The following is a 12,020-nucleotide window of genomic DNA, read 5'->3' on the forward strand; positions in this document are numbered from 1 at the left end:
AAAGTGAGTGTGGACCCATGAACAGTAAATGCAAGCTGGACTGTAATTGAGAGTAACGGTAGCCTTGTTAAATGAGTGTTGTATATCCGTTTTCACATCCTGCTGCCATCCATATAATGCACCGTGCTTCCGACGTGTGAACGAGAAACCTGATCTACAGCTTTCCCCGTCACCAGCCTGCAACCTCTCAGCTTCTGAAATCATGGCAATCCAAGCTAAACATCCACAAAATGGAAGTGTCGTTTGATGATTAGGTGGCCAGTTTTGTCAACATAGTTTGTATTCTTAAAAGCCCCCCCCCGCCCTGTTCACCGTGTTCACCGCGTAAGAAAAAAACGGCACTGTGACTAGCCTTGAGTGTGTTACCAGATTGATTAGTACGGGGAGTCAAGGGTTACGGGGAGAAGGCAGGGAAATGGGATTAGGAGGCAGAGATCAGCCTTGATTGAATGACGGTGTCGCCCCGATGGGCCGAATGGCCTAATATTAGTCCGATAACTTCTGAGAAGCATGGATTATCGATAGGGAGGCAAGGAAGCAATTTCTGGTTAAGCAAAACAAATATAAATTCAGTTTAGTTTAGTTTAGTTTACTTTAGAGATACAGTGCGGAAACAGGCCCTTCGGCCCGCCGAGTCCGCGCCCACCCACGATCCCCGCGCATTAACGCCATCCGACACGCACTAGTGACAATTTACACTTTTACCAAGCCAATTTTCGGCGTGGTATTTCCAAAGTATCTAAACAGGATCGCAAACAAATAAATCACAAATAAATGATTCTTTTTTTTCCCGCAATTAGTTCACAGCTAAGACGTCTTTGCAATTTCCCCAACTATTTTGCATGGATAATACAAAGCCTCAAGCTATCTTTGATCAGACTTCACCAGCTTTATCTTGCACAATACGTCAGTCACGTTATTTCCTTTATCGTGTATCTGTACACTGTGGACGGCTCGATTGTAATCGGGTGTTGTCTTTCCGCTGACTGGTCAGCACGCAACAAAAGCTTTTCACTGTACCTCGGTACACCTGACACTAAACTAAACTGAAACTCAAACTCAGAAGATTGTTTAATGAGCATTGAGCATCAAGGAACTGCATACGAAATGTGAAGGAATGAACCGCAGATGCTGGTTTACACAGAAGATAGGTCATAAGGTCATAAGTGATAGGAGTAGAATTAAGCCATTCGGCCCATCGGGTCTACTCTGCCCTTCAATCATGGCTGATCTATCTCTCCCTCCCAACCTCATTCTCCTGCCTTCTCCCCATAACCTCTGACACCCGTACTAATCAAGAATCTATCTGTCTCTATCTTCAAAATATCCGCTGACTTGCCCTCCACAGCCTTCCATGGCAAAGAATTCCACAGATTCACCACCCCCTGACTAACAAAAAATTCTCATCTCCTTCCTGAAAGAACGTCCTTTAATTCTGACTCAAGGCACAAAACGCCGGAGCAACTCAGCTGGACAGGCAGCGTCTCTGGAGAGGAGGAATGGGTGACGTTTCGGGTCGAGACCCATTCTTCCATGCACTGTTTCCCTGCCCCTGGACCATGCTATCTATCACCTTGGAGAGAAAACAAACAGAAGAACACGACCGTGACCAACTTCAGAAGAAATCTGGGAACTTCCTACCCAGCCATTCGATTTAATGAAGCACATAGACCATCGCACCCATTAAACATCGCTGCAGTAGTTAATTCATAACTAAAAAACGACCACTTCATTCTGGAACTTGTGCGTTTCTCTTTCGAATAAACTCATCAATCCCACGTGCACCATCTATGTTAAAAGCCGGGCATAGAGTGGGATATTCTAACCTATATTTAAATTCCTTGAAATTGCAATTCCTTGTTGAATTCAGCACCCATTCTTCTAATGGGAGAACAAAGGGGACTCGGTGTGTGTGGGGGGGGGGGGGGGGGGGGGGGGGGGACTCTAGTTTTAGAATCCTCTGCCCAGGGATAGGCCTGCGTTAGTTTGTTTGTTTGTGCGTTCGTTCCGGTTCAGGCACTGTGCACACGGCAGGCAGCCAACAATCGCTGGTGTCTTCATTATCTTTTGTTTCCTCACTTTTAATCTAAATTTAATTTTTCATGTACCTTGTTGCATTTTTACGACTGTTGGAAGACCAATGTCCCTCTGGGGGACGAATAAAGTTCTATCGTATCGTAGCCTAAAGTTATATTCATGTCAGTGAGTTGCGACATTGTGACTCATTAAATAACCACTCTATATGCAGCCTCTGTAACGATGCTAAGTTTATCAGTTGCTATCTGTGTTTAGATTGTTAGCTGGCCCTAACTCTTTCAAGTGGCCCAGTGATTAACATCTCGGATTTTCTCAGGTCTTTTTGCTGGATGGTGAGGCCCAAGCGAGAATCTGATTTCCGTGCATAATTGGAGTTCCTGTTGGATATACAGTGAAGCCACCCTGACTGATTGGAAAAATTCCCTTGAAAACCCCCAGCCTTAAACCCCCTTAAAACAACGCAACGTTCTGCCAGGCCCACGCTGCAGCTTTTACCAAATCTGAACATACCTTGCTAAAGACAAAAAGCTGGAGTGACTCAGCAGGTCAGACAGCATCTCTCGAGGGAATTGGACAGGTTAGAAGCAGGAAAAAAATGTTCCCGATGTTGTGAGAGTCCAGAGCCAGAGGTCACTGTTTAAGAATAAGGGGTAGGCCATTTAGGACTGAGATGAGGAAAAACGTTTTCACCCAGAGAGTCGTGTCTCTGTGGAATTCTCTGCCTCAAAAGGCAATGGAGGCCAATTCACTGGAGATGATGTCCCCGAGCTCCGACGTACCCGCTACGATCATTCTCTGTGCTTACCCCGAGTTTGATTTTTTAAAAACTCGGGAGAGCTCTTGGAATGAACTCGTACTGTGGGACAGGGCTATTAGATATAGCTCTTAGGGCTAAGGAAATCAAGGGATATGGGGTGAAAGCAGGAACGGGGTATTGATTTTGGATGATCAGCCATGATCATATTGAATGGCGGTACTGGTTCGAAGGGCCAAATGGCCTACCCCTGCGCCTATTTTCTATGTTTCTATGGAAAAAAGGAATAGGTGACGTTTCGGGTCGAGACCCTTCTTCAGACCTCAAACATCACCCGTTCCTTTTCTCCAGTGATGCTGCCTGACTCGCTGTTACTCCAGCTTTTTGTGTCTATCTTCGGTTTAAACCTGCATCAGAGGCTACTTCCTACAAATACTATGCTAAAACTAAACTGAGGCTCTATAAGGCCACATTTGCAGAATTGTGAGCAGTTTTGGGCCCCATATCTGAGGAAGGATGTGTTGGCTCTGGAGAAGGTCCTGAGGAGGTTTACGAGAATGATCCCAGGAATGAGTGGGTTAACCTATGATGAGCGTTTGACGGCACTGAGCCTGTACTCGCTGGAGTTCAGAGGGGGCCTCATTGAAACTTACCTGATAGTAAAAGGCTTTGATAGAGTGGATGTGGAGAGGATGTTTCCCCTAGTGGGAGAGTCTAGGACCAGAGGACATAGACTCAGAATAAAATAACATACCTTCAGAACGGAGATGAGGGGGAATTTCTTTAGTCAGAGGGTGGTGAATCTGTGGAATTCATTGCCACAGAAGGCTGTGGAGGCCTAGTCAATGGATATTTTTAAAGCGAAGATTGATAGATTCTTGACTAGTACGGATGTCCGGGGTTATGGGGAGAAGGCAGGAGAATGGAGTTGAGAGGGAAAGATAGACCAGCAATGATTGAACGACGGAGTAGACTCGATGGGCCGAAGGGCCTATTTCTGCTCCAATGGCCTATGAACTTATGACTTAAAACCAAATGCAGGCAGAATGTTTCGAGTATGTAAAAAGAACTGAAGATACATCTCTTGGTTCCTGTAACACATCTTAAAATTCCACATTAAAAATAAAATGTCACTGTACCTTGGTACACTTGATAGTTAAGGGCCTGTTCCACTTATGCAAATTTTTTCGGCGACTGCCGGCAGTCATAGTCGCAACAGGTCGCCGAAACGTTTCAACACGTTGAAAATCCAGCGGCGACCAGAAAAAGGTCTGACTCTTTGGGCGACTACTCACGACCATACAGGCGTCACCCCGTGACATGTCGAAAATTATCGATGACCTGCTGCAACAATGATGGCTGCCGGCAGTCGCCGAAAAAAATCGCGTAAGTGGAACAGGCCCATAAAGAACCATTTATCCAGAGTTTGATTCTGGAGTTACAGGGGATAGAGAATATAGAACGTTGGTAGAGCAGGTACAGTACAGGAACAGGCCCTTCGGCCCACAATGGCCGAGCCATGTTCTGCACCTTTTCATACCTCTAGCTTCCCTCCCCTCTGACTCTCAGTCTGAAGAAGGGTCTCGAACCTAAACACCACCTATTCCTTTCCTCCAGAGATGCCGCCTGTCCCACTGAGTTACTCCAACATTTTGTGTCTATCTTCGGTGTAAACCAGCATCTGCAGTTCTTTCCTATGCATTACTGTAACTTAGGTTTTGTGTTGCAGAAGTGGATTCACATATCACGACTTTATAAAGCTGCAGGTAAGCGCATTATTGTACACGTGGACTGCTCCACATATTTGCAGCGACTGTTCTAGGATTCCGCAGTTTGAGAAGCTTCAAGAAGCACGCGTTTTTAAATGAATGCCTTTTAAGACGCAGGATGAGATCGATATCAGAAATTGTGCCTCCTTTATCCATGGACCATAGAAACAAGTCTGTTTCATTAGGGAATAGGTTACAATAATACAATGTGATGGTTATCACAGTACGAGGGGAAAGAGAACTCAGAGATGTTTTCGCAGCGCGTTAAATTCTCGGTCACGGTCGTACAGAGGGAAGCACAGGTCAAAGTTTAAAAGGTGGAGATCACGCAATGATAAAGGAAGAGAAGTTAATCAGTCACAGCTTATCCTGTGTGTGTGTGTGTGTGTCTGCGCACTAATTCTCATCTCGAAAATCCTGCCCTGGCTCATACGAATGGAGTTTTTTCTCTCCCATCTTCAAAAGTCTCGCCTTTGATCTCATCCGTGACATCTTCTGCCGCCGTTAAGCTGTTTCCTCCCAACAGCTGATCACCCCCCCCAACTTCCCTTTGTAGTTCGGCGCAGGAAGGAACTGCAGGTGCTGGTTCGTAACCGAAGATGGGCACGCAAAAAGCTGGAGTAACTCAGCGGGACGGGCAGCATCTCTGGAGATGAAGGAATGGGTGACGTTTTCGGGTCGAGAGACGAAGGTTCAAGAGATTGAAGAGAGTTTATTGTCATGTGTCCCTGATAGGACAATGACATTCTTGCTTTGCTTCAGCACAACAGAACATAGTAGGCACGAATACAGAACAGATCAGTGTGTCCATATACCATTGTATAAATATATACACACATGAATAAATAACCTGATAAAGTGCAAATAACAGATAATGGGCTATTAATGTTCAGAGTTTTGTCCAAGCCAAGTTTAATAGCCTGATGGCTGTGGGGAAGTAGCTATTCCTGAACCTGGTCGTTGCAGTCTTCATGCACCTGTACCTTCTACCTGAAGGTAGCAGGGTGATGAGTGTGTGGCCAGGATGGTGTGGGTCCTTGATGATACTGCCAGCCTTTTTCAAGGCAGCGACTGCGATAGATCCCCTCGATGGAAGGGAGGTCAGAGCCGATGATGGACTGGGCAGTGTTTACTACTTTTTGTAATCTTTTCCTCTCCAGGGCGCTCAAGTTGCCGAACCAAGCCACGATGCAACCGGTCAGCATGCTCTCTTCAGACCCTTCTTCAGGCCCGAAACACCACCCTCACCTTCTCTCCAGAGACGCCGCCTGTCCCGCTGAGTTACTCCAGCACTTTGTGTCGATCTCTCCTTTGCAGTTAACTTTACACATGCTTGGCAAGGCCGCATTCTTCACCAAGATTACAATGTCGACTCTGCTCGACAATGCAGGGGACAGCAGGGAAGCGCAAAACAAAAACAAATTGCCATTGTTCCAATGACAAAACTCCCAAACAAAAGTACATAAGTATTTTGAAGAGTTGATGGAACATCATTTTTAATTTCGACATAAAATGCTGGGGTAACTCAGTAGGTCAGGCTAGCATCTCTGGAGAGAACGAGATCATGATCTCTCCAGATGTGGGGGGAGATTACAGATGTGAATCAGCCGTATTCCTCACCCCGATCTTAAGATATTTCTTACACAATTTGCTTTTTCTCCAAATAACGCAAGTGGTTAAAAAAAAAAATCAGATCATATTTCATTCGTGTTAAATGCTAGCTTTGTTGCATTTCTGGACAAGTTATCCAGAGGTCTGGACACACAATGGGGGATGAGTCCACATCCCATCGCAACTTTGCGCAGTTTCCCTCTTGACTTCATGACTCTCGTTCAACAATATACAGTCTTCACATTAACTTCCTGTACCTTGTTATTTGCTAATGGGGCTGTCCCACTGTACGAGCTAATTCAAGAGTTCTCCCGAGTTTCCCCTGGTTCGAACTCGGAGAATTACAGTAACGGCCGCTCGTAGGTACTCGAGGCTCTCGTGGACATTTTCCAACGTTGAAAAATCTTCACGAGTCTTCACGAGCTTACCGCGTTTTCCGAGTACCTGCCGTTAGCGTTACGAGCCGCTAAGAGACGTCCCGAGCTCCGACGTACCCACTACGTACATTCTACGTGCTTACCACGAGTTTGATTTATTTTTAAACTTGGGAGAGCTCTTGAATTACCTTGTACAGTGGGACAGGCCCTTTACAGTTAACTGAGTTACGTTCACACAGTTGTACACAGTGCATTTACACCTCACGCTGCCTCGGCAAGGTCAGCACCCGGCCACTCCCTCTTCTCCCCTCTCCCATCAGGCAAAAGGTATAGAAGTGTGAAAACGCACACCTCCAGAGTCGGGGACAGTTTCTTCCCAGCTGTTGTCAGGCAACTGGTTCTGGTTCTGGTTGATTACTGCGCAAACACCACATAAGTGGTTATCTCGTGCAGGTCGGAGTCTGTAGACTCGCGATTACATTTTGAAGTGGGCCTTTTTTGACCAAGTTGAAGAATCATCCAACCACAACCAGTGAGCAGTTGTGAACCAACTGAATCATCCTAACACAACCAGAGAGCAGTCATGAACTACTATCCACCTCATTGGTGACCTTCGGACTATCTTTGATCGGACTTTGCTGGCTTCCACTTGCACTAAACGTTATTCCCTTATCATGCATCTGTACTCTGTAAATGCCTTGATTGTAATCATGTATTGTCTTTCTGGCTGACTGGTTAGCACGCAACAAAAGCTTTTCACTGTACCTTGGTACACGTGACAATAAACTAAACTGAACCTCTCTGCAGACAAAATGTTGCTGGTAGGCATATCATTGGTGTCCACGCCAGATTATTGCCCTTTAAGAAGCTTAAAATGTTTAAACGCCTGCCTGCCTAATTTAATTCATTCTTATTTAACAAATAAAATTTTAAAATATACAAAAATATTGTTTTTAAATGTCAGGACACTGTACAAGGTCAAAGACATAGTCAATTTTATTCGTCACATGCACCCGAAGGTGCAGTGAAATGAATTTGGTGTGGGATTGGGAATATGGCACTGGTGTGGGATTCCACCATTGACTCCATCTAAACTTCAAGCTGCCTCGGAAAAGCAGCCAGCACAATCAAAGGCTTGTCCCACCCCGGTCATTCTCCCTTCTCCCTTCTCCCGTCCGGCAGAAGGCACAGAAGCTTGAAAGCGTGCACCACCAGACTCAGGAACAGCTTCTTCCCCTCTGTTATCAGGCTTCTGAACGGTCCTTCCATAAGCTAGGGTACTGTCCGATTCACCTCTACTCCATTGCAGACATTTAGGAAACTGATGCACCACATTGCTGGGAAATATACTCTGCACAAAGTATCCGCCCCTATGCCCGACTTATTGTACTTGAGTTGTATTATTGTAATTGATTGCATTCATGTTTAATATTATCTGATTTCATGCAAAACTAAGCTCTTCACTGCAGGAGGGAACTGCAGATGCAAGTTTACACTGAAGATAGACACTAAATGTTGGAGTAACAAGCAGTGTACCGGGAGAGAAGGAATGGGTGACGTTTCGGGTCTGGACAGGACGTAAAAGGACTGGACAAGCTAGATGCAGGAAAAATGTTCCCAATGTTGGGCGAGTCCAGAACCAGGGACCACAGTCTTAGAATAAAGGGGAGGTCATTTAAGACTGAGGTGAGAAAAAACTTTTTCACCCAGAGAGGTGTGACTTTATGGAATTTATGGAATTCCCTGCCACAGAGGGCAGTGGAGGCCAAGTCACTGGATGGATTTAAGAGAGAGTTAGATAGAGCTCGAGGGGCTGGTGGAGTCAAGGGATATGGGGAGAAGGCAGGAACAGGTTATTGATAGGGGACGATCAGCCATGATCACAAGGAATGGCGGTGCTGGCTCGAAGGGCCGAATGGCCTCCTCTTGCACCTATTTTCTATGTTTCTCTGAGACCCTTCTTCAGACCCTTTTTGACCTAAAACGTCACCCATTCCTACGTTTATCTACAGGGGGAGATTGCAGAAAACCTCCAGAGGGGATTTGAACAAAGGAGTAGAGAATTTCACAAAGCATTCATTGTGGTGTGGAGAGCAGGTGAATCTAACGGACATGAGACCTAATTTCCAGTCTGCAGCGGATGTCGGAAAGTCCCACTGACTTACTCCAGCATTTTGTGTCTATTCTTTTCATCCATCTTATTACAGGTGACAATATTAAACCTAAATCTAAGAAAGCTGACAGAATAGTCTCAGAGATGGAAAACAGATATCTCATATCTTGCTCATTTTGTACATTAAGTTGTAAGAATGCATCTTGAATGCCCACCGTGGGCTTGGCCTTGAATAACATTCTTTTCATTCCTCGTCTCTGAGCCAATCCTTCACCCATTTCCATTGATTGGCTTTTCCCCTAGGCTGAGCTACCAGGCGTAACCAAAATAAATTGGTCGCCTACTCTATTAAAGGGTCAGGCATTACTTCCCCTTGAGATTAACAAACTCATCAGGAAGGCTGGCTCTGTCCTGGGGGCAGAGTTGGATTCACGGGAGGTTGGTCTTGGAAGGGAGGATGCTCCTCAAACTGCGGAGAAACATAGAAACATAGAAAATAGGTGCAGGAGTAGGCCATTCGGCCCTTCGAGCCTGCACCGCCATTCAATATGATCATGGCTGATCATCCAACTCAGTATCCTGTACCTGCCTTCTCTCCATACCCCCTGATCCCTTTAGCCACAAGGGCCACATCTAACTCCCTCTTAAATATAGCCAAATGAACTGGCCTCAACTACCTTCTGTGGCAGAGAATTCCACAGATTCACCACTCTCTGTGTCCTAAAAGGCTTCCCTCTTATCCTTAAACTGTGACCCTAGTTCTGGACTTCCCTAACATCAGGAATAATCTTCCTGCATCTAGCCTGTCCAACCCCTTAAGAATTTTGTAAGTTTCTATAAGATCCCCCCTCAATCTTCTAGATTCTAGCGAGTACAAGCCCAGTCTATCCAGTCTTTCTTCATATGAAAGTCCTGACATCCCAGGAATCAGTCTGGTGAACCTTCTCTGTACTCCCTCTATGGCAAGAATGTCTTTCCTCAGATTAGGAGACCAAAACTGTACGCAATACTCCAGGTGTGGTCTCACCAAGACCCTGTACAACTGCAGTAGAACCTCCCTGCTCTTATACTCAAATCCTTTTGCTATGAATGCTAACATACCATTTACTTTCTTCACTGCCTCTTAGACAATACAGCTCACCCCCTCCACGACACACTGGTCAACCTGAGGAGCACCTTCAGCAACAGACTGGATCCAGCAAGATGCAGCACAGAACGCCACAGGAGACCCTTCTTCCCTGTGGCTATCAAATTGTACAACTCCTCCCCCTTCTGTCGTGGGGTAGACTGACTCCCCTCCCCCCAATCTTCGCACATCCCCAATCCTTTCCACTCGTCACTTTAATCTTCATGTTTCATGTATCTTGTTGTGTTTTTATGACTGTTGGCAGATCAACATTTCTCTCCTGGGAAGTTCTATCGTATCGTATAGGCATGCTGGCCATTTCCAGATTCTAGATGCTTTTTTCCACCGTATCTTTGCTTGGTGATGCCAAGCAAATTAGGTTGCACCTCTGTTTGGATGCACCAATCTAGAGTTGAGTTTAACGTTAGCGATGAGACAGATCCCCCTCAGAACACGTCAGCGTGCAACGGTGGTGGGGGCAAATTGCCGTTAGGGTAGAGACCCTTCTTCAAACTGAAGGGTCTCGACCCCGAAACATCACCCATTCCTTCTCTCCAGCGATGCTGCCTGACCCGCTGAGTAGCTCCAGCATTTTTGCGTCTACCCACGTAGGAAAAGGAAGGGTCTATAAATCGCCTTGAGCATGTTCTCGCAGTGGGGTCAGTGGAAAAGACTTGGAAATCAAATCTGTTTTAAAACCACATGGACATTTATTGGAAGTGAGAATTCCTTCTCAATGAGGAGAGGCTAACATTGTGGACCGAGATCGGGAACAGCTCATTAGTGGAACATAAATATGTCATGCCATATCTGGTATTGTGTAGAATCCTTTGTTAAGAAGATTGAAAAGTTACAGGAGTACAAAGTAGAACAGTTCCTTGTTATCATGCCTCATTAACTTTGACATCTTCCAGAACCTTCTGTTTGGAATGATAGGACAACAGGAAAGCTTCCTGAGAAAGTTTATTTTTACCCATTGAATCTAGGATGTATTACAAGTAGTTTGCAAATGTCTTTTTATCAGCATCTCCTTGTCCTTGTTTGATCACCGATTTAGTTTAGAGATACAGCCCACCGAGTCAACCCCAACCAACCATCCCATCCCTACCACTACAACCTGCAAACCTGTACGTCTTTGGAGTGTGGGAGAAAACCAGAGCTCCTGGAGGAAACCCACGCAGTTCACGGGGACAACGTACAAACTCCGTACAGACAGCAGCTGTGGTCAGGATCGAACCCGGGTCTCTGGTGCTGTGAGGCAGCAACTCTACCACCTGCGCCACCCCAGGTACTCATACTTGCCCGCCAAGTCCGAACAGAGGAGGCACGGTGGTGCAGCGGAGAGCTACTTCCTTACACCGCCAGAGACCCGGGTTCAATCCTGCCCACGGGCGCTGTCTGTACGGAGTTTGCACGTTCTCCCCGTGGCCTGCGTGGGTTTTCTCCGAGATCTTCGGTTTCCTCCCACACTCCGAAGACGTACAGGTTTGTAGGTTAAATGACTCGCACTTGGTATAAGTGTAAATTGTCCCCAGTGTGTGTAAGGTAGTTTTAATCGATGGTCGGCATGGACTCGGTGGGCCGAAGGGCCTGTTTCCGGACTGTATCTGTGATCTAAACTAAAGAAATTAAGAGCATGGCGAATGCCATTGTCAGGGTGGATCTGGAAAAACTCTGCAGAAGGATGTGTCGGGTCAACTAATGCTCATGAACTGTTCACGTTAAGGTTCATCATTTGACACCATCTCAGTCGGGTGGTATGTACAGGGATGTCATCCTGATGCTCTCTGGGAGATGGTATCCGTGAGACTGAAGCTACGCTCGAGGCCCAGGGGAACGTGTCAGGAGGCTGAGAAACCCCTCAAACAGCTCAGCTACAGAGAACAAGGCATTGGGGCAAGCTGGTGACCCGCCATTATCCAATGATGCTTCAAAAGCCAGGAAACCTGATCCAATTGTAGCTGCAGGCACTCGGGATGACTGAGGCACGATAACTGACTTAACCAGTCCACATCCCGCACGCCAAAGTCTTTATCTAAGGTGTAGGATGGAACTGCAGATGCTGGTTTAAAGCAGAGAGTCGCAAAAAGCTGGAGTAACTCAGCTGGTCAGACAGCATAGATGATACTCCAACATAAACTCAGCGGAACCGGCAGCATCTCTGGATAGAAGGAATTTTCTCTGGATGCTTTCAAGAGAGAGCTAAATAGGGCTCTTAGAAATAGCGGAGTCA

This window comes from Amblyraja radiata, chromosome 18 (assembly GCF_010909765.2).
Source record: "Amblyraja radiata isolate CabotCenter1 chromosome 18, sAmbRad1.1.pri, whole genome shotgun sequence".
Lineage (NCBI taxonomy): Eukaryota > Metazoa > Chordata > Chondrichthyes > Rajiformes > Rajidae > Amblyraja > Amblyraja radiata.